A 25,060-nucleotide genomic window follows, 5' to 3' on the forward strand; every position below is an offset into this window, starting at 1 on the left:
CCTTCTTTGCGTACTGTTCTACTACCATTGTTTCCCCCATGATACAAAAAAGAAGGTAGTTCCATTGTCACTTTTTCGTCGCCATATTAACAACCTGACAATTAAGTAGATTGTGACATCTGGTGCTATCGTATCCAATATATAAAATCCTCCAAATTTTGTTATTAATTTTTTGTTTATTTACAAACATTTTGTTCTTAGAATCGAAATTAGAAAAAGCAAAAGGTTTCTTGTTGGGTACGGCTAGGTTATTTGTATAATAATTTTGGGTTATTGTGTCCAAACGCTTAACCCAAAGCGAAAAATTTTAACACACACGTGTGGTCAAACAATTAAATGTTAGTTTAAAATAAAGATTTCAAATTTTCAGATACAAATTTATGAATAAACTCGGTTTGAAATATAGGCCTTTTTGTAAAAAATACTGAGGTCAGCGTTGCCGGAGTTGGACTGATGAGGATTATTTTTTCTAAGCGTTGCCGAAAGCCTACAACGTGGAAAGGTATTTTGCGCAAAAATCCTGTGGTTGGCGTAACCCGAGTTTACATTCTCTCTGTCAAAATTATAATTTTACCCCCATTTTTCAATGGGCCCATTTCTGTCTCCGCTCCCACCCCAAAACCATTGCATAAATAACCGAACGTTTCCCCTTTTGTTTTTGAAAGGGAAGAGGTCTAATGCTCAATATGTTGATAATTGTATTTCTAGCTTTTATACTAACAATAAATCATCAATTTTGTTTCACATCCCCCTCCAATATTGAACAGTAAAATATATTTATTATTACCCAAAGAAACAACGATATTGTCGAAATTTACGTCGCCTGGGTAAAAGATTGTCGTATGTTAATTTCGGCAGGTTGTGGGAAATCGCGATTGAAGTTTGGAATGCAATTTCTCAAAAACTCGATGATAGATTTTCTCCAAAGTCTCTGAAAATGTTACTAGTTCACAAAATTCTTAAATTATTTAATTTTTAATGTTTATTGTTAATTAGTTTTGAGTTTATGAAGGATTTTCTTTAGTAAAATTTCGCCGTAAGCGTCATCCGTCCACAATTTGGCAGCCACTTTGTATGAAATACGACAAAATGTGATCAAAATTTCTACCAAATTAACGACACTTTATTCAATATCTCGGAAACTAAAGGAGATATCCAAAAATGCAGAATACCATTTTTAAGATATTGATTAGTTTAATATGGCTGCATCATTAACTAAATTTTTACTAAATTATCGAAAAAATTGTAGTCAATATATCCAAAACTAATAACACCAATCGAAAGACCTTATTTAAAAATATATAAATGCATCTAGAACTCAGAATCGTCAAAATGGCGCTTACGACAATTTTTTACTCAGGCGAAGCAATGGGTTCCAAAGCAAATTCCGTTTTCAGGTTACTTGAAAGTCTTACGGTTATTCGAAAAACGAAATAAATTTGAAGAATTTTTTCCTCTTCACTTCCTGGCGGCAACAATGACCAGGTTATATAGTGAATGTCGCAGAAGCTTTACAGTATAGTTGGTGGCAATTTCAAAATGGGTGTGAATCATTGTTCTACAGAATTGCAATATGCATATACTTATTTCAGACGAAATACCTTAAAAGATTGAACGCATAATAATATTGGATAATCACATCCATTGGACCAATCGTAACACAGGTGCAACAACAGGTCGATTTAATCTGACCTTCACGGCACATTTTCTCACTTGGCTATTTTTGGTAATAACTCGACTCCAGCTCCACTTGGCAGCACGTTTTTGCAATAGTATTGCTCCTACCATTACCAATACATATTTAAAATATAAGCCAAATCGGATCATAAATAAGATTTTTAGTAATGACGCAACTACAGCGCCAACTGGCGGATTAAACTGTGAAACTAAATCATCCAGAGACCCACTCAAACACACACAAAAAATTTCGTTGAAAACCGTACAACCATTTAGGAGGATTTCACTCACAAACACGCCTACAGAAGAATTTTAAATACATTCAAAGATAGCTAGAAGCCGGTACGTTTGTAGGCCTTATGCCCCCTTTTCAAATAGCTCCAATTTTCTCCATAAGTATGGGCTTGATTTCATATACATACATATCTCCATACCAAGTTCCAGCATGGTACCATGAATACTTTCACACATATGCCGTATAAAAATTCTGTTTGTATGGGAGGTGTCACGCCCCCTTTTTCCAGAAGCACCCATTTTTCTTCATGATTATGCGATTGATTTCATATATCTCCATACTAAGTTCCAATACTCTACCATGGACATTTCCAGAGATATGCAGTATGAAAAATTCGGTTTGTATGGGAGATGCTGCGCCCCCTATTACAATAGCTCCATTTTTTCTCCAAGAGTATGCGATTGATTTCGTATATCTCCATACCAAGTTCCAGAACTCTACCATGAACAATTCTTGAGATATGCAGTATGAAAAATTCGGTTTGTATTGGAGGTGCCACGCCACCTATACATATAGATTTTTTTTTTTAGCCCAAAACCATCCTTGGGACATGTGTGGCAGGTGCCTCAAATTTCAAAAAATGGATTCAGCCGTTCTCGAGCTTTGCGAACATTAAAAAAACAGCTTTCAGAATATATATTAGTATAGATATGTTATATATTATCAAGAATTATAGAATACAAGATTGCGCCAATCGAGCTGAGAGCAACTGGCCGTGACGTCAATAAATACCAGAATGAGAGAGCAAGACGAACTCGACAAGAAAAAGAGGAAGCATCGACCAAAAGGCAGTGTTGCCAAGTTTTGACTTTGAAAAAGCACCAAATTTTTATTGGTGTATTTTATGGACTTTGTATAAATACATAATTTTATTGTAAGGATGCCGATTCAAAAATCAACGTTTCTTGCACAACGGTCGATTTCTTCTGGCATGATTGATTTCTTTGTCGCTTATGATTGTCACTGTGCCATGATTTTGTTAAAATTTTTGTAAAATTGCTTACCACACTTACGATTGCTATAAATTTTGCTTCTATTTTTTAAGATTTTCTAACTTGGTGTCTTCAAACTAAAAACAAAAGCACCAAAAACGCATCAAGCACAAAACTCAAAAATTTTCGCGTTTTAAATGCCCACTAAATTTGGTGCGAAAAGCATCAAGTTGGCAACAGTGAATGCAGACAAAAGTATTTTATGACGTCAGCAATTGAGTGGATGCTGTCAAATCGACGAAGAGAGGGTTAGCGGTCCGCGAATGGCGCGACCTTTATTTTCTGGATCGTGATATATTATTATTATATTATGGCTGTATCCGTTGTTTCTGATTGTAGCAAAAGATCGGAAATACGAAATATGAAAAGAAACTTGCCTAGTGACGAATTCGCTCCTTGATATGGTGGTTGGTCAATGCTATTTATATTCGAAATTGCATGAAAATTGGAAAACAGGATCCTGTAAGCTTATCCAGGCAAAAAGCTACCTACGTACAAAATATTAATTTTGATTTTTCGAATAGATCGGTCCCTGGCCCACATCGCGGAAAAAAGGATCCTATATGGTAATCTAGGCAAAAAGCTACCTACATACCAAATCTAAGCAAATCGGACCATAATTAGGGTGCCAGATGCGCTGATTTAATCAGTACATGTGCTGATTTTTTTCTATTGTACTGATTTTTAAGAGCCCGAAATCAGTACGCAAAATCTACAGATTTTTTGAGTTTGTACTGATTTTTACATTTAATAAATACTTTCGTAAATTTGTGTAATTGACATTTACTTGATGTTTACGTGTTCAAAACAATTGTGTTTGACAACTCATATGTACGTGTGAGCAGATTGAAAGCATTAATTAAATTTAAACCATTATTAAAAAGGTGTCAGCTTGCAGTTGTTTCGTTTCCTAGGATTTCGCAAAATAACAAACTGTTTGGATTCAACCCAACCCGATTTGCAATAACGATTGGCAGGTTTTACAGGATTTACAGGAAAAGCTGGTTTCGCTATTAATAAATCTTATGAAAGGTGGTGGTGAGTTAATCATATATTAAGTACACTGAGAAGATGACAATAAGAGATTTGATTATAATTAAACGTCCACTGAGAAATCGGCTGTCAGTATTTCAAACTTAAGACGACTACTGCTTCGGTGCAATGTAAGTTCTAACAAGAGCAGCGCTGTCTTCGGCTATGCCGAAGGCTTCATACCTTTCATGAACATCTGTAAATTTTACTTTGACAGATTACTGCTTTTGAATACATCTGCATACATCGATAGAAGAGTTACATACCTATATAAAAAATCGTATCTGAACAATCAGAGGTATGGAAGATATACCTTATATTAGCACCAATCTAAGTGATTTTCACTGCTATGTGATCGGTATGTGAACCGGTAACACAATTTATTGGGTTTAGTTTCCTACATAAATCTGAACAATCAGATGTATGGAAGATACAAATATGCTATAGTCACCCGATCCTTGTCATTTTCACTGTAAGTATTCAGTTAATAATGAGTGAAAATGGTGCGAAATTTCATGTTCCTAGCTGCATAAATGGAGGAGTTATGATAAAAGGCCTCATATCTGAACAATCAGTTGTATAGGGGCTGCAGGTTATAGTGACCCGATCTTTGTTATTTTCACTGTAAGTCTTCTGTTGATAATGAGTGAAAACAGCGCGAAATTTCATGGTCCTAGCTACATAAATGGAAAAATCTCATATCTGAACAATCAGTTGTGTGGGAGCTATAGGTTATAGTTACCCCATCTTTTTAATTTTCACTGTAAGTTTTCTGTTGGTAATTATTGAAAACAGTGCGGAATTTCATGTTCCTAGCTATATAAATGGAGGAGTTATAACCAAAATTTTATATCTGAACACCCAGTTGTATGGGAGCTATAGGTTATAGTGACCCGATCTTTGTAATTTTCACTGTAAGTATTCTGTTGATAATGGGTGCAAGTATTGCAAAATTTCATGTTCCTAGCTGCATAAATGGAGAAGTCATAACGAAAAATCTCATATCTGAACAATCAGTTGTATGGGAGCTATATGTTATAGTGGTCCGATTCTTCCGGTTCCGACAAATGATTAATACATTATAAAAATACACCCACCTACCAAATTTTATACGGATATCTCGAAAACTGAGAGACTAGATTGCATACAAACAGACGGACAGACGGACATGGCTAAATCGACTCAGCTCGACGTTCTGACCATATAAGTATACATTTTAATGGGTCTATCTCTTTTCATTCTGGTACTTACAAACATCGGACCAAAGTTATAATACCATGTCATCAGTGTTGCCACTTGAAAATATTTTTAGGTACCAAAACGCCTACCAAATCAGTTACCAAACTACCAAAATTCGTTCATCATTAAAACGAGATTTCTCGAGTTTGCGGGGTTTTTAGCTACACAAATTAGCAGTAAAAATTAAAACTACACATAATATTTTTTACATTATTGGTTAATTATTCACACCAATCTTCAAGATTAAACAAAAGAAATTCGGGCCTTTAAATAAAATAATTAAGTTACTGTATAAAAAACGTTTGTAAAATATGAAAATATCTTTGAGATTGATTCAATTCATATCAAAAATTTTTTTTTGTGTGCGAAAAAAATAAAATAAAGCAGACATTTTATGCATTTTAATAAAAAAATTCCAAATTTGATTCAATTTGCATACACTCATCCTTTTTTACCAATACACTCACATTTTGCAAATTGCATATCACCAATTTTTCTTTCAAGACAATAGGTAATTTCTCATTAATTTCAACAGCTAATCGGTCGTAGCTTTGGGAAGTGAGTTTTTATTTTCAGAAAATTGTCTGCTTAATAAAATATAGAAAAAAATAAAGAAATCTTATACGTGTAAGCAAAGAGAAAGCAGTGTTTTGAACGTGTAAACTTAAATTAAACAAACAAATTTTAATGATCAATTTGGTTGTATTTTCAAAACAATTTTACCTACCAAAAACTTCATCAAACCAACCCAGCTACCAACGGAGAATGAAGCTACCAATTTTGGTCCAATTGGACCAAAACGGCAACGCTGCATGTCATGCTCATGAAAGGTATAAAAATTTGGAAAAGGTGCAAACTACCGACTCATGAATATGATATATATAGCTTTACTTTGATTTTTGATCTTCTACCACCTGTAATTTTACTTGCACATACACATTTAACACTATTAAATTTCATTCGTACTCGAAAATTCGTTTACCGATAATTCGGTAATATACCTTTTAGTCAACATTTTAATGTGAATGCTGTATTTAATAAGCACACCAACTAAATGAGTTTTAAATTTGTAGCTTAAAATATGCAAACAGATTCTGGCTCGAGCTCGGCTTCTACTGAAACTGAATGGGCTACAAATTTTTTTTTTCTCAATTTTTATAAATTTTCTGGAAAGTTTGAGACTTCAACTCACATGTCTTTTGTTATAGAATTAACTATATTTTTATAAAAATTTTAAATTAAGTAAGGAAATAAAAAAAAAAAATTCAAAACCTGTTAATACATTTTACTACTATTTTCCTGAGCACAGCTGTACATACATACGTAATACCTTTGATTTGTTTTAAAGTAATGAATTTTTATATTGATAATACTATATGTATTTAAAAGTCTATTAGTTATTTTTTGTTAAATTAATGCGCTGTTATTTGGTTGTTATATTGTTAATAATAAAAAATACGCTTAAAAATGAGCTGATTTTTATCACTTTGTACTGATTTTTGATCCCAACTGTACTGATTATGTCACTATAATATCTGGCCACCCTAACCATAATAAGATTTTTTCGAATATATCGGTCCCTGGTCCACCTACCAGAAAAAACTAAAACATGGTGGTTGCTGAAAGCTATTTATATAAAAAATTTCATGAAAATCGGACCAGCCGTTCGCGAGATTACCTGTTACAAAAAAAGGGACTTCTCTTTATATAATTAGTATAGAAGATAATTGGCTAGTATTTTATTTGTAGTTTACCAAAATTTCAGTCGCTGAGGGTGTTTTCCTTTAAATAAGTAATTAAGAAAATATCGATACCCGATATCGAAAAAATCGATCGATCGGCAACCATGTACTCCATACTGACAACGATGTATTTGCAGATCTACTACTTATAGCATACGGGGATTCAGGTAATTGTTTCTAAAAAGTTATCGTTTAAAACTATCGAGTATAAATGTAATGTCGAAAGTATTTATATGGTATCATATCGTAACGGAATTCGATTAGAAAGGAAAAAAAGGATGGACACACGCGAAAAGTTGAGAGTTGGTCACCGTTTTTATTTGCTTTTGTGTCGGCTTTGGCTATCTTTGGTTGTATAAAAATCTTAATATAAATGTATGTACGCACATATGTCCAGATGGCGAAGCGACGCCAACGCCAAAGTTGTTTAAGAGTTGCCTACTCCGATTTTCTAACAAATGTCACAATTCTTCCCTCTGTTGCAGTAATAACAAGTAAGCACATCGCACACCGTCTTCGAAAGAGTCACAACTTAAAATTTGGCATTTTTGAGATTATGCGCTAAAAATGCATGCAGAGCTTTTATTTACCTGTCAGAAAAAGCTGAGCAAATTTTTGATTTAATTTGTTAAAAAAAAACCTAAGGTAAAGTCGCCCTTGCCCATATGATTATCATGTGTTAAGAAATAGTTTTTCGCATTTTCTGACAAACGTATTATTTTTCGTTGTGACTCTGTTGAAGACGGTGTGCGACATTCTGATTTTCTACAGAAAAGCATATCCATATAATCCGCTGTATAACTCAGAAACATTAAATTTTGAGTTTTGTCGTTATTTCAGAGGACCAGAAATGCCTACATGCATATATACATACCCATATATGTATGCATGTATGTATACGTACGTATGTATGTATACGTATGTATGTATGGATACGTATGTACGTACGTAAGTACGTACTATGTGTATCTTTACTTACCTCTTCATATATGGATTAGATCAGCTGTTTTATCTGTACCACTTCGTTTCACACTTCCCTTTCGCCCGGTTTACCGTGTCACTTGTTATCAGGACTGCACAGCTGATTTTGACAATCACTATTACCCACTGTATTTATTTGTTTCTATTTACTTTAAGAACTTTCTTGAACACATGCATAAATATATACACAAATCCCAACAAACACAGAAAACACTACTCTCCCACTTCAGCGTGAGCGGTGCTTTATTGGAGCCGAACGCGTTGAATGACGCAGCCACTATTCTCGTTTCACCATCAAATAGTCACAAATGACCCGCCGAGTATTTCCACTCTAGTAAGTAAATGAGCTCTTTTTACTTTACACTGATTTTGCTATCTATTTCTTCCAAAAAATTTTTATATGGTTTGCTTACTAGCTTGTCATCTTAATCTAGTTTGCCTTTACTACAAAAATTTGTATACTCTTATCTATGTATGTACATTTAGTGTTTTTTTTTTTTGGTTTGTTATTTTCACTAATGCATCGATTTTGCAACACCACTAACCCGCAGCCGTTGAGAACGACTCGCGCGAACGAACTGACAACAGCTGATTGCTTACAAATTTGCTTTTCGACCAGCGTTGCCATTTTAGCCGTTTTCCGGCTAGATTTAGCCGGTTTTGATAGCAACTAGCCGGAGAAAATTCGATCTAGCCGGCAGCCGATTTGTTAGCCGGTTTGTAAAAAAAAGTTAGCCGTTTTTAGCCGATTTTACTATTTGCCTAATTTTCAGGTGCAAAAAGTAAACAAGTTGTTCGAAAGCAATAATGCAGACCCAATGAAGATTTTTAATGAACTCAATGTTTTACTTTCGCATCTATGCTCCCTAGTGGTTATTAGCGCGGACACATTTGATCCTATATGCTCCCCGTTGGAACCATACCTTGCTCCATTTCCTCAGTTTTATCACAGTTTTGAAGAGTATTTAAAAACAAAAGTAAGCACAAACGCTTTTGACCACGAAGCCGAGAAAATAATTCGAGAAAATGGTCGCTATTTTATTATCACTTTAATAAAGGAATTACGCCAACGCCTCCCTACAAATAATGCCACACTAAAAAAAATTGACTTTTTTCGGTTGGAAATGCATTAAGAGTAATTAAACCAAAAGTATTTGTTCAACTACAGCAACAAAACCACAAATATAATTCCGACGAAATAACATCCATAGAGATGCAATGGCAACGGTTAACGTTACATACCTGGAGTAATTTAGACTCAACTGTAAAATTTTGGGCCGAAGTTTATCAATTTCGAAATGCCCTAGGAGAAAACCCTTTTGCTGACCTTTGCAACCTAGTTTTTAGTTTTCTTGTTTTGCCTATAAGTAATGCAGAAGTAGACCGAATATTTAGTTCAATGAATATAATAAAAACTAAGCAAAGAAATCCAATGTGCGTTAAAACGTTAAACGCTATTTTATATATAAGATACGGTTTAAAACGTGAAGAAAAATGCTGCCATAATTTTACTGTAGATGACGATCTCTTAAAATTAATGAATTCAGGTGATATATACAATAGTGATTCATTTGATGATGAGGAATATACACTCGATATAAATTAATGGTGTTAACTAGTCTTTCGTTTCTTGCGATTTATTTAAATAAAGCATGTGAATTTTCACTAAAACATTTTAGCCGTTTTTTGCCAGAGTCTATGTGAAATTTCACTAAAACATTTTAGCCGTTTTTAGCCGCTTTTTTTTGCCAATCTAGCCGGTCGGCCCAAAAAGTTCTGGCAACACTGTTTTCGACGCATTTGCCTTCAATATGTGCTCACATTCATATAATCACGTACATAGATACGTACATATGCACACATGAATGTAAAAATGTACACATTTGTATGTACCTATTTTGGTGCATAGGAAAATCGCCTCTGTTTCATGGTGGAGCAATCCCCCAAACCACTTGTTAGAATGTCATATTGATTAAAAACTAATGTTTATGTAGATTTGTTTAATGTTCTACGAGTATGACCGTGTTTAGTTGGCAAAAGCTTTTATCGTAGACACATACCGGAAGTGATCATATTTGGAAACTTTCAAATTTCTGAGACAGTAGATTGGAATTGAATAGTCTTTAAATCGCCGCTGCTTTAACACGATCGCTCAAAGCGATTTTCTTTTTACATAACACTGTGTTATATTAATGTACAAATGTTAACTTGTAGTAAGTAGGGCAGCTTTGAATGGGCCAGTAAACCGTTGTCTGTAGTTTGGAACTAAACTGATTTGTTACTCATTCTTGGTAAGCGTTTGGTTATATTTTTATACCCGAGCGCACTTGTGCCCAAGGGTATTATAACTTTGTTCACATAACGGTTGTTTGTAACAGGCAAAACGAATCGATATAGATATAGACAAATGTATACATAAATGACCAGAATGAAAAGAGAAATCGATTAAGCGGTGACTGTCCGTCCGTCCGTCCGTCTGTGCACCCGATAACTCGAGTAAAAATTGAGATATCTTAACGAAACTTGGTACGTCCACTTCTTTCTGGCGTAGGACAGATGGTATTGAAAATGGGCAAAATCGAACAATAACCACGCCTACCTGCCATATAACGGCAATTTTCAGAAATACGAAAACTGCGATATTTTAGTAACTACTGAAGATTATTCACTCAAAATTGATATTTACAATAAGTTTTAGACACACTTCCGGGAAAAAAGTTTCAAATTTAGGTGGAACTTTGTTACACTTTTTTGTAATTTCTACAAATTGTTGAACTAGGGTATATATGGGGTTTGTCTGATAATGAACTAAATTTTAATTGAAAATTCTTAAAAATAAATAAATAAACATAAGGGGCACACAATATCACTTGGAAATGGCGTGCTATACATATGACCGATACTGTATGTATGTTTATTGGTTATGAGACAAAATAGATATGTATGTAAATAACGTAACTTTCACTTCCCCAGTGTGGCCCAGGCGCACTTACCTTTTTATAATCTTGAGGCGAAATTTCCCACAATAAGTGTTGCCGTGCGAGCAAAACGAAAACACTGCACACAACCCAAAAGTACTCCTCGGGGACCAATTGGCGAAAAACTGCGAAAAGATTTTTTACTGCATATTCTGTGTACGTTGCGTAGCGTAGAAGTATCAAGTTTGCTGTTGAAAGAAAGAGAGAGAAGCAATGTCTACGGTGGTGAGATCTTAGGTCCATTCAATATCAAAAAATTGTTACGAATTGTTGCTAGTACTTGCAAGTTTTTACTGGGAATGCATTCAATAACCCAAAATATTTGGAAGAGCAGCGAATTCAAGAGCGTAACAACCCGCGAGAGCTGCAAATTCTTGCAAGTAAAAATTTTACTAGCAGGAATTTGCAGGAGTCAAAAAATAAGGTTATATTTCAAATTCAAATATTAACAAACTATTTAAGAGGATGATTTGATGAACCATAATTAGTGAAATGAAAATGTGGATGAAAAATTTAAATCTATTGTATATTGTTTTTATTTTTATGACGATGGGAACTATTCCCAATTAAAAAGAAAATAGCGCGCCAAAATTTAACCGTCAGAAAGTGTCAAAATGACTTAAGTTGCAATTTTTTACTAGTTTTGCGTTCAATAACTTTTTTTGAACATTTTCTCTTGCTCTCAATTTTACTCTCTATTTTTCTTTTACGCTCTCGCTGCAAGTACTTACGGGAAACGTTATTGAATGGACCTCTTGTTAGCACGCAGCTCCCATAAGATAGATTGTGTCAGCAGGCACGTTCTCCGTTTTTACGTCCGTGGATAACTGCGCTTTAATGGAGGACTTAGGAGAGAGCTGACGAACTAGCAAGGTGCAAATCAGCACTGAATGTGTCCCACGCAGAGTGTCCGGATTTGGCAATTTCGCGCCAATTTAGTGATTTTTTTTTTGATATTTGCGCGTAAAAACTTAGGAAATCGCGATTTATTCCCTTTAAATAAATTTTTTCCAATTATAAAAATATGCAAAACTTCGTTTTCCACGATAATTTTACAGAAGAGGCTAAAGAACTGCGTGATAAACTTAACTTAAGAAGCATATTAAAAGACTTAAAAAGACTTAAGACCAGTTGAAGGCCAAGTAGAATGTTTTAGAGTGCAACTGCTGTATGACATACAGTAAAACCCGCTTAAGTACCTCACGAAAAATGTCAGCTTTTTGAGGTACTTCGGCGGGTTGGGTACTTAAAAGAACCCGCTTAAGTACCTCGATGCGGGTACTTAAGCGAACATAATTCTTGATGTAGTTACATCTTCTTGTTAACTTACATAAAAAAAAAAATTAATAAAACATGAACATTTACTGAAGTGTACGTAATTTAACACCAAGCTTGTAGCATTATTTAAAGAAGAAACATATAAAGAAAATCTGTATAAAAAAAAAAAAACAGATAAAGCAATGTTGTGTCATTTTCACAAGAATTAAATTAAAAAGTCATTGATTATATATATTCATTCAAAATGATATTGTTTGCCAGTTATGTTATTTTTATTAATTTTAAAATGTTTAGATTAAAACAAAATTCATTCCCTAACAAATACCATAGAGACATATGGTCTTATTCATAAAAAATAAAGTAGCTTTAACAAACGTTTATAAACTGAACAATGTATGAAAACGTCACTTTACAAAGCTCTTTAAACCTACTTTATTTTTTATGAATAAGGCCATTAAAATATGAGCTTAAAATTTTGCAGAACACTGAAAAAATCATCAAAATTTCAAACTTGTTTTTCAGAAGTGTTAAAATTTTTTATGACTACACACTTGTATAGCTCATTCAATTTTAGTGTAATAATGCGCAAGTTTCAAGTGGCTAAAAATTAGCATTGATTTTTTGGATTTTTTCCGAAGATGTGTAGCTGAATTTAAACATATGTAAACTTTTGAAGAAATTAAAAAAAAAGCACTTAAAAGGGGTAAATTATAAGTAAAATGGTAAATGGGTTACGAAAAGTTTAGGTACTTAGGCGGGATGGGTACATAAGCGTGGAGGTACTTAAAAGAGGGATTTTCTTCAGAATACATTAAAAAATTCACCTTGCCCAAAAATGTTGGGAGCTTAAGCGGGGGGGTATCTAAGCGAGTTTCATTGTATTGTATTACGTACTAAAATTCATTTAAGCCGCCAAATGGCTGTAGGTTTCACGAGTTGTCGAATCAAAATGGCAAAGTTCCTAATTGCTTGTCCCTAGGGTGACAATCCACTTAGACCAGTGGTGTCCAACAGAACTTGGACAAAGGGCTACTTTGAAACTATCGCTATAATACGCGGGCACCGCTTGCTTAACTTCAATCTTAACTGCGTTAACTCCTTTTAAAATATTTATTTATTATTAAAGTTTATACAGTTAAGTTAAATTAATAGCAGTGCATAATATTTTAATGAAGAACATTCATTTTATTGTAAACATATGGGAATGTGCTGCAATTAGTACGATTTGAGATCGACGCGATCTGCAAAACCTTCTTCGGAGATTGATTAACAAAACGGCGAAATTTGGCACTAAATCGATAGATATGACGTAAGTTATGTGTTTCTCGCCGTTTTCATTTGAAATATTTATTACTTTCCCTAAAAATAATCAAAAATAGTTTGCAAATCGCACCGATTTCAAATCTTTCGACTCGCAGCACATGCCCAATAAACTTACAGCCTTATTCTGTATCGCGAACGATTCGTCTGCAGAGGAAAGCTTCAAAAATTAGTCCGGCGGCATCATTTTAGCCGGTTTAGACGCAACCGAGACCATTGCAACGTAATGTATGAAAAGCAAGACGAAGACGACCGATAGAGTTTAAAATCACAATCTGAGAGGTTTTCGTCTGCAGACGAATCGTCCGTTTTGCCTATCGTTCGTGATACAGGCTCTTAATCGGCCCTATCGCGAATTTCACATGAACAAATATTCCCAAAAAGTATAAAGTAAAACAAAAACAATTTTTCCCAATTTGTTTTTGTTTTGCATGTTAAATTATGGGAAAGATTTATTCACACGAAATTGGCGATAGGGGGGAATATGATGCTTGAATCTTCGTATTTTCAAATAATTTCTTAAAATCTGGTTTATATTGCATAGTTGTGCAGGCTAAAATCATGTTATTTTTGACATGTTCGTCAGTCAGTACGTTTCGGTATTTGTTTTTTATAACCATTAGTTGTGAAAAAGCCTGTTCCAGAAGAGTAAACGTCTGGAAATGTTGAAAGTTTTTCTTTGTCAACTGCTCTATCCATACATCGATTTCGAGATTGAAAAGTTGTATTGAAATCATTTAGTTTTGCGGTCACATCAGTTAAAAATGCTGCCTTTGGATTTCAGGAAAATCTTTATTTCTGTCATCAAAGCTACAAATATTGAGAGCACTTTACCTTGACTCAGCCATCTTACTTCAGAGTGGTAGAATATGTGACCGAATTCACTCTCAAATTCATCGAACAACGCTTTGAATTGCCGATGCTTTAACGTTCATCCGCGAATCGAATTCACAATACGAACGATAGTGCTCATAACATTGTCAAGGTTGAGTGGTTTTGCAATCAGATTTTCCTTCTTTTTCACTACGTTATATATATATATCTTGCCCACGAGTACGAGTTTCCAAAGTCAGATTGACTAACAGTGCCTCCTTAGCAGAAAAATCAGAAAATACCACTCTGGTGAACACTAATAAGTGCGGAGAGTCTGAAACATCGGTCGACTCATCCATTTGTAAGGAAATCTAGTCACATTTCTTTAAATCGCTTTTTACTTGGCCATGAATATCGTTTGGTAGGTCATCAGAAAACGACACTTTTTTATTGCCGAGATTACGCTGTTTTTGTTTTGAAAATCCTGAAACAGAGATTCTGTCATGTCTAGCATAGAAAGATAAGAAGTGAATGAGTTCGTGAAAATTCAAAAATAAAAGCTTACTTTTGTACCAAAAAAGCTTCCAATTGTTAAACTTTTCAATTCAATACAAAATATTCTGTTCATTTTCTTGTTTGCGAGCTACCGGTTGGACACTACTGACTTAGACCAACCAAACACTCATCTCAACCAATTTTTCTATTTACACCAGATTGTATCTGTCTGCTTGATTATAAAATAATTTTATACATAAATTTGTATTGTTTTTTGACGTAAATTGTATTCGTTATTTTCTTGTTCAAATGCATGTGTTATTTACTTTTGTACCGGCAATAAAATATTGGGAAACTGTTTTTAGTTGCATATTTTACTTCTTTATAGCGCATACTTTTGAATTTTGAGTGCATATTATATGTACATAAATTCGATTTTTTAGTGCATGAGATGCCGAGCCCGAGTCATAAAATATAAATCATTACTTCTTCTTCTTCTTTTTTGGCGCTGTAACCGCCTGAGCGATTTTGGCCGAGTTCAGCAAAGCACGCCAGTCGTTTCTCCTCTGTGCCAACTGACGCCAATTGGAAACGCCAAGTGAAGCCAAGTCCTTCTCCACCTGATCTTTCCATCGCAGTAGGGGTCTTCCTCTTCCTCTGCTACCACCAGCGGGTTCCGAGTTGAATACTTTCAGAGCTGGAGAGTCGGTGTCCATTCGAACGACATGACCAAGCCAGCGGAGCCGCTGTATTTTAATTCGCTGCACTATGTCCATATCGTTGTAAAGCTCATACAGCTCATCGTTCCATCGTCTGCGGTACTCGCCGTCGCCAACGCGTAAAGGACCGTAAATCTTCCGCAAAATCTTTCTCTCAAACACCCCAAGAGCCGCCTCATCGGATGTTGTCATTGTCCATGCTTCTGCGCCATATACCAGCACGGGCATGATGAGTGACTTATAGAGCGTGGTTTTCGTACGTCGAGAGAGGACTTTACTCCTGAATTGCCTACTCAGTCCAAAGTAGCACTTGTTGGCAAGAATGATTCTACGTTGGATTTCAATGCTGACATTATTATCGGTGTTAATGCTGGTTCCCAAGTAAACGAAATTCTCTACTTTCTCGAAATTGTAACTGTCAACAGTGACGTGGGTGCCAAGGCGCGAATGTGCTGACTGTTTGTTTGATGACAGGAGATACTTCGTCTTGTCCTCGTTTACCACCAGACCCATGCGCTTTGCTTCCCTATCCAACTTGGAAAAGGCAGAACAGACTTCGCGGTTTTTGTTACCGATGATGTCGATGTCATCGGCATACGCCAGCAAGTGCACGCTCTTGTAGTAAATTGTTCCTGAGCGGTTCAGTTCTGCAGCTCTTATTATCTTCTCCAACATCAGATTAAAGAAGTCACATGAAAGGGAGTCGCCCTGTCTGAAACCCCGTTTTGTGGCGAACGGCTCGGAGAGGTCTTTCCCAATTCTGATGGAGCTGGTGGTATTGCTCAACGTCATTTTACACAGCCGTATGAGTTTTGAGGGGATGCCAAATTCAGACAGAGCGGCATATAGGCAACTCCTTTTAGTGCTGTCAAAAACGGCTTTAAAGTCGACAAATAAGTGGTGAGTGTCGATCCTTTTCTCGCGGGTCTTTTACAGGATTTGGCGTATTGTGAATACCTGGTCTATGGTGAACTTGCCAGGTCTTAAGCCAATTAAGCCCAATCAGTTCATTGACGGTGGGCTTCAGTCTTTCACACAATACGATCGATAAGACCTTGTAACCTATGCTTAGAAGGCTGATCCCGCGGTAGTTGGCGCGAATGGTGGGGTCACTTTTCTTGTGGATTGAGCAGAGCACACTTAAATTCCAGTCGTCGGGCATGCGTTCATCTGACCATATTCTGCACAAGAGTTGATGCATGCACCTTATCAACTCCTCGCCGCCGTACTTGAATAGCTCAGCTGGCAGGCTGTCAGCTCCAGCGGCTTTGTTGTTTTTCAGCCGCGTTATTGCTATTCGTACCTCGTCATAATCAGGCGGTGGAACGTCGGCTCCGTCATCATCGACTGCGGGCTCGGGTTGTTCTTCTCCACAACTTTCATTACCTACATCTTCAATTATTTCATTAAAGGGTGAACACACCAAAACTGCGACACTTAGAAATTACTACCAGAAACAAACTAGCAGGCTTTGAAATTATTTTTTTTTTATATTATATAACTTGGAAGTTTAGATGTTATTAAAATGTTAAAATATTAGTTATTATTTGCTCCATATGCAAGTGGTCGGTATTTTCATCGCACACGCGCCATCATGTTCTGCACGACTGCATCATCGACTTTAAGCGATGCGCACAACTACTTTGTTTTGTACTCGTCAATATTTTTCACTGTTTCACCTGTTTTATGCAGGATTTCTTTAACAATTGACCAATATTCCCCAATAGGACGTGGCTCTGGGCTATTGGGTGATTGCAGTCGTGAGGTACAAAATTGATGTTATTTGCATTATACCACGGCAATGTGTCCTTGGCATAGTGGCAGGTTCCCACGTCCGCCTAGAACAGTGGCCTACTCCTTATCTGTTGATAAATGACAGAAGACGCCTTTTGAGGCACTCATCCCGATTAACTGATCATTAATTGTCCCGGATGGGAAAAAAGGGCTGCTCTTACGGCCACAGGATCAAATAGCTTGCCAAACCATGTGGTTTTTGGGAAATTTGGACTTCATTTTCAGCTTACAACTTTCAGGAGCATCTTGACGACTTTCACCAGAATAAAAATCTTGACCTGCGATATATTTTGAATTTTTATAGCAGTAGGTTTCGTAGTCCATAACAATGCAGTTGTATTTTTTAATTTAGAATTCATACAACTTCCGAACGCGGGATTTCGCTTTAACATTCTACTTTGCGCCTCGGTCTGGCGCTGTTTGAGCTGTAGAACATCTCAATGAAGCTTTCCGCTTTACCTTTTGTACGAAACACTGCGATCTGCGTACGGATTTTGCAACATAACGCGACAAAATCTTCGGATTTCGCGAAAACGCACTGAGGACCTTCCGAGCACTGTTTTTATCACTTTGACCATGCTAACCCCCGCTCCCTGGTTTTCTCGTAACTGCCAGGCCTTATTTGTACCGATTAAAACCCTGCAAAGTGTCGAATAGTGCAATCTTTAATTTTTTAGCAATTTTACGTGTCCTTAAGGCCGGATCATTTATAAACTCGCGCAAAATGGTTTGTCTCGTTTCTAACTCGGTTGCCATTTTTAACTCAACTAGGAATCAAATTCAAATGAAATTTCTTCTACGTCCAACTAAGGTCATGTGGTCAGCTTATGGTATTTGAATTTCAAAATATTGAATCCGTTTTGGGTAAGTAATAAGCTTCCCAAAGTGTCGCAGTTTTGGTGTGTTCACCCTTTACTTTGTGTAAAATGCACATACATCCAGGGTCTTCATTAGTACCACACTGATTTCTTTAAAAATCAATTAGAAATTAATAAAATGTATTCAATTAAGAATAACTACATACATTTTCAAATATTTCATTGTTTACTTCCATTTTTTTTTTAATAAATGTATACATTTATTTGATTTCACCGCTTTCTGGTTTTGTTTGCAAACGCAGCACAGCTGATCGACACTTTTCATGACTTTACCAGAAGAAAGACCTCGGACTTAATCCTATTACTTCTGACTGATGATGGAGAAATGCATGAAATTATATGTAAGTATGTAGATGTGTACAGAAAAAAAAATTATTTATATCGCATGCTCTCATTTTGTTTCCACTTTTACAATTTTCACTGCATACTTCATTTTGCTATACAATGTTTCAATAATTGCGTAAAACTACGCAGAAATATTAACGCACAAATAGTTAAATTGGAAATGTTTATTTATTTGCCCACTGTTTTTGAGTTAGTGGGCGGAGGGGGAGGGCCCGTGGGTCTTGATATCCAACCTACTAGAAAGAGCACCGTTCACACCTGACCCATCGAAACCTTCCACAGACCCCTGGGGAACCATTGGAAAATGGTCTAACATTTGCATTCTGACACCGGAAATGTAAATTCGATAAGCAGTATTTTTGTGAAGAATGCCTTTCTATTGCCAAAGGTATTCAACATTTCTTCTGAGTGTATTCAAAATTATTCAAAAGCTTGCGTATTCAAAAGCATTGTATTCTGTTTTACAAGCATTCATCGCATGTTATCGCCCGCAGCAAGATAATAAAAACGGTACGAAAAGCATACAGCCAGGCCGAAAAACCTACAGACATGATTACAGTACTGATATGTAAGAGAATAAGGGCCATTTTCTGAAGTGACCTTTAATTTTAAAGCTCACTTTATATATAAAGGTTGGATTAAAAATAAAGCTGTGTCTAAAGTTAAACATTTGTATTATCGGACTTTGATGTATGTATATTTCTTGGTTGTAAACCAATTTTAAACCGATAATAAAATGCTTTACTTTAGACACAATCATAAATTTTAATGCAACCTTTAAATTTAAAGTGAACTTTAAAGTTAGAGGCTACTTGAGAAAACGGCCCTAAGCAGTTTATTGTATCTAAATAGGTATGCACGTACATACATATGTATGTACCCTACAGGGAAAGCTACTAGTTGTGAATTGGAATGCTACCAGTTTGCGTTCCAGCCCAAGTAGTTCACGTTATATCCATTTTCAATGCTAGCGAATGGTATTTTTAACATGGCAGTGTCATAGAAGATGTCAATTTTCCGCTCCTGCATCAGCACCCTACCAGTAGAAATATTAGTAGCATCATTCGGAATGTGACCAACCGTACTTCTTTCGGAAGTACATTACTTCTTTTTTCTCACTTGTACTTCGTACTTCGAAGTACAGTCAAAAGTACTTCTTTGCGATATTTTGTACTTCAGGGGGAAGATTCTGTAAACAGTTAGCGACAAGTTTCGGATCGATATCGCACTTGTTGACGTAAAAATATTTCATTTCAGACGTCAACAAAATCGATACCGATTCGAAAATTGTCACTAACTGGTTACAGAATCTGCCCCAAGGAGGGAAATTCTGTAACTAGTTAGCGACAATTTTCGAATCGCTATCGCACTTTTTGACGCAAAAACATTTATGTCATGCGTCAAAAATTGTCGCTAACTGGTTACAGAAGCTCCTCCTAAGTTCTGTACTTCTCCGATCTTCTGGACGACCGTGAAATGGCCTGGGCGATTAATTCCTTCAAACCATTAAAGCCGCCGGGGACCGATTGCATCATATCTGTGCAGCTGCAAAGAGCTATGAGGGCGTCGTGCAATTGGTTGGATCCTATTTATGCAAACTGCTTGAGGACCGGGTACATCCCCAAAGCTTGGAGAGTAGTCAGTGTTGCGTTCCTCCCGAAGGCTGGAAAAGGCTCTCATGTTTCCGCTTATTTTAAGGATTTAAGGCCTATCGTCCCTTCGATTTTGCTAAAAGCGCTTTTGCTAAAACGCTAGAGAGACTGACAGACCTGTACATAAGAAACGACGTACCGAAAATCCCGGGATCGGAAAAAGCTGAAAAATTAACATCCCTAGTATGTTTCGTGTGCCAACAGATATTACGCAAAGAAGGGAGTGGATGAATGCGTGTGGTGTTAAACTAACTGGATCGTCGAAAGTTTGCGCTCTGTAATTCAATTCGAATGAAATCATTTATGCAAGTATTAATGCCAAGAGAAGACGCCTCGATCATCAGATGGGATGTAATGATCAAAGTGTGGGTATGTTCTCAAAGGCATATCGTGAAAGTAACGTCCAATAACAAATGCAACCGCAGTGCGCCAAACAAATGTGAAGTATCGCATAAAATTTCTACTTTCGCCAATTTAGTAATAGATGGTCCTGATTTGCAGTAATTAATTTGAGAAAGAATCCTTAATCTTAATGTGTTATATATATATATATATATATGGGGAAATCGTTTCGTTTGAGATGGGGACATTCTGCGTACTGGCATATTGTTTCCGAGACAAAGTAGCTGCACTGCCAAGTTCGGTTTCTGTACCCTTCTCAATACTATTTATATGTGTAAATATCAGTAAATAGTTATTCACAAAAAATACGGTTTAAATGACTAATTTATTTGCTAAAATCGAGAAAATCAAGAAATTTCTAGTGCAACTCGCATAAGATCTGAAGAAAAATATTGCAACTTTGAAAATCTATCTCAATCAAATTCTGCAATAGAGCGTTCTTCAAATAAATTTTGAAATAGATGGTTGTTGAAAAGTTTTTTGAGATAGGACGTTTTCGAACTGGCTGCCGATATACATAAGCCGATCCTCCACTCAGCAGTGACACTAATGGTGTTTTCGTTTCTACAAAAAATGTCAACTTTTGATTGCCCCTTTCTCTTTTCGTGTGTGAATAAGGACTAAATTTGCTGTGATACCCTTTAAAAGGGTTGAGTGTAACACCAAATACATTTTGCACCGTGGAAGGGCAACATTTTTTGGAAGAAACGAAATCACTATAAGTAAGCTCCATTTGGTGTTTCCAACGCGGATAAGTTATTCCTCTTCTCTTGCCAACGCAACGACAACCCTTTTCAGGGGTATGGAAATATCTAGGCAAAACTAGTTTGTCCTAAGATCAGGTTTGGCCGGTAACTGGGTACATACTTAAGTTGTATGTACATTAGGGTGGGTCGATTTTGTATGGGAAAAATAAAAGGCATTTGACCGTATTGTAATAGTAACATTATGATGTCTTAGGTCTTAGCCAATTGTTATTGGCCACGAAAGATTAATTTAAAACTTATCTTTAGCCCGCGCAATTGAATCAAAGTGTACGAATTTTAAAAATGAAACTTTGGCTGGTAATATCTATGGAATGCGTTAATTGTTATAAACAGGACGATATATTAAATTAAGTACCTCACTTTCATTTACCATTTTTCAATAAGCCTTAAAGTTTTTAAGATATTAAGATAAAACTTACAAAAACTATAATTTCCCTTATGAATTTTCAACCAAGTGAAAAATACAAAAAGGTGAGACGAGATTTGTATGCAAACATTTTAATGTTTTCGGATTTTTATATAATATTAAAAGGACCATGGACTTGGTCACGCCGATTCGGTCAGTTTTCAAGATCCTGGTGAATGAAATCAAACTTGTATTGTCAAAGATTAGGAATCGTTTGATAAGTTAATACGTAGTAGTATACGTATTCACATAAATTAACATAATACAATTAGGGTGAGAAATGCCCATTTTAAGTCCATTTATGCAGTCTTGAAAATTGGTGCGGAATGGTTTTATTAGTCAACGTAAAAGCGCATTTTGCTCGGTTATATACATAAATCTTTTAGTTAATTGAATAATGTGAAAAAGTCTTTAACATATCCTGGGAAATCCTTTTGAGGACTCTCCAATTGGACGATAGTGGTTTGCATTCAGCTTGAACGAAAAAAGTGACTCCCAGGCACACTTTTCTGTAATCCAGTCCTTTCTAAAAGTTTGTTTATACAATTGAGGATACATTTTTTTAGAAAAAACTGGAAATCCACTTCAGTTTTTCGATATAACTTTGGTAAATGTTACTCGATCGGTACGTAGTAATCACCAAATTGAAGGCGAGACTTACTGTTACTGATTTATGATAATAATATGGTGAAAATCATTCAGATTATAAACAAATTATTTTAAATTAAAAAAATGGTAAACAAATTTTTTTGTCATTTTCGTATATTTGAAATTTTTATATTGTATGCATAAACATAAGTAAACTAATTAGTGTTTCTAGAAGTTGTGCCTATTTAGTGTTTCCATACTCACTTGCATAAACAAAATTTTTCCACGATGATGCAAAATAATGGCTTTTCTATTAGAGCTACCGCAATTGTTCCTGAATTTTCAAAAATTCGAAAACAATTTCTAATATTAAAAAAAGATTAGAATATTTGGAACCAGCGACCGAAATGCACGCCAGCAATATTGATGCTGTTCTTTACATCTTTTGACTACAGGCCAGTGCAATTATCAAGGGAACAATTAAAAATGTATTGCAAAAAGATAACTTTGAGATTAACGATAAGCTAAAGGGCTGCGAGAAATGATATTTGACTTTATCTTTTGCGTTAACGGATTCATTATCTAATAACATGCACCAAACCTTTTTGCAGAACCCATAATTTTTAACAAGAATTGGTCTTATTCGACTAGCGTGCTGTGGGTCACTTGGCTGTCGATGCGCGGGCTCTTACAATTAAAATAAAAGGCTAATATATTGCAGGCTTGTTGTTGACTTCATGATACACTATATTTTCACTATTACCAAGGGATTTGAGCAAAATTTGATTTTCGACCCGCCCTAATGTACATACATATGTATGAACTCATTTGTTGCAAATGGTTTTGATGTTCGTAGCATGGTTTTAGGCATAGGTTTAGTAGTGTATTGATAAAGAAGCAAGGTGAAAATTTTAAAAATACTGAAATTGTTTCAATTGGCTCTGTTGATAACTGATGCACATATCTGAATATATGTATATACATATGTATACATATGTAAGGATGATATAATAGCTCTTATCCATTACCTTTCATGTAAAATCCTGTCAAAATGTCAAACAACAAAGTCACTCTCTGAAGTGAGATTAAAAAGTGAGCAACACCAAAAAGTTCGGGAACAAAAAAAGCATCGGGCACAATCTTGCAACTTCATTCTCTACACAACTCTCCAAAAATCGCTCTCATGCACATGATTTTGGAGTACGGAATCATTTTTCCCGTAACTTCCTGCAAGTTCGTTTAAAAACCTGTAAGTTCATTGAGTATTGGATCAGAGCTAATAGAAGTTTGCTCAAAGAGAAGAGTAAGAGGAAATGCCGAAAAAATGAATTTAGCTTCCCATTTTGCAAACAAAAGATATGTATTCATGACTTTAACGTAAACCTAGGGACAGAGAAACAAAACCACAGATTAAATTCCGAAAAGAAAAACTAAATTTTGGAATATATACAAGGAGAAATGCTCAAGCTACAAGCTCAAAAACAGCAATTGATGCAGTGGTTTCAAGATATTCTAACGCCCTTGAGTCACAAGTATATACAAGTATCATATTTTATCAATCATACTGATATTTTTATCTATTGAAAGAATCAAAATTAAAATGAATAAAAAAATTAAATCAGCGAAATGAATAAAATTAAGTGAAATTAATGTTTAATTTAGCCATACAAAATTATAATTATAAAATAATCTCAGATTAAACCGATAACTTCTTGGTGTCCAACCTAGTTTTATCGATTATACTTGCATAGAAGAGGACGCTAGAAAGGAAAAGAGGTTTGTAAAGGTATTTGTAGTAAAATATTAAGTTAAAATATATTTAAAGAGCACAATATGTGTACTTTTCCTCGAGTTGTGGGAATAACAGGCACAACCAATTTGACAGCTAACGAGCTTTGATTGATATTATAGTTATATGTAAACGTGCTTTTATGCTTTGCCCTACGAATATGTTTACACATCAAATTTCATTAGTACCTACCCTGCAGTACGGGGGAGTGACTTCAGGACTGCTGAATGGGTAGCTACCAAATAAACACCGTCAATTACCGGCCGGCTACTTGCAGTGTATTTCATCGATTACTTTTACCATGATTCAATAATACAAGGTTCGATAAACTGACAGTTGTCTCTCTCGCACAGCTCCCTTAGCAGTGGCACAGTGTTACTTCTTTGCAAATGTACTTGGAAAAAGTGTAGCTTTGCTGTGAAATAGAAGTATAAGCTTTGGTGCAATATGTTTTTTTTGTATATGCATATGAAGCACATTTAACTGATGAAAACATAAATTGTTTTTAAATTGGATCTTTACACAATACTCATAGAAGTTTTATTATAATTTTGAGTCCTTTTGCATTTATTATACAGCTAAATAGCACATAAATTACGTAATTCACGTAGATGTATTAATATTTCGTTTAAACTTCCAGAATTCCTGCAAATACATTCGAATTTACAAAAGGAATTTCACTACTAATTGCCTACTTTGCATACTTTTCTACTACCATTTTAGCAACAAGGGGTTACATTCTTCCCCTTTCTTTGTCCTTCGTAAATGCAACCTTTTGTAAGGGAGTGTCAAAACGCGGCTGTCAATAATTATCTAACCTTGTATTATTGAATCATGACTTTTACAAGGCAATGTCCTAGGCGGTAGTCACTTGCGTG

The 25,060-nt window shown here is 35.5% G+C and overlaps 1 protein-coding gene across 1 annotated transcript in view; it reads right to left on the reverse strand.

Annotated features, from left to right (window-relative positions):
- Nucleotides 1-8,531, reverse strand: part of LOC118742386 (long-chain fatty acid transport protein 4) — a 44,716-nt gene extending 36,185 nt beyond the window's left edge. Inside the window, exon 1 of the mRNA XM_036474421.1 lies at nt 7,957-8,531. The gene's annotated coding sequence lies outside the window, so the exon portion shown is untranslated. The remainder of the gene's footprint in view (nt 1-7,956) is intronic.
- Between the last annotated feature and the right edge of the window lie 16,529 nt (nt 8,532-25,060).

This window comes from Rhagoletis pomonella, unplaced genomic scaffold, assembly GCF_013731165.1.
Source record: "Rhagoletis pomonella isolate Grant_MI unplaced genomic scaffold, Rhpom_1.0 Rhpom_scaffold_00007, whole genome shotgun sequence".
Classification (NCBI taxonomy): domain Eukaryota; kingdom Metazoa; phylum Arthropoda; class Insecta; order Diptera; family Tephritidae; genus Rhagoletis; species Rhagoletis pomonella.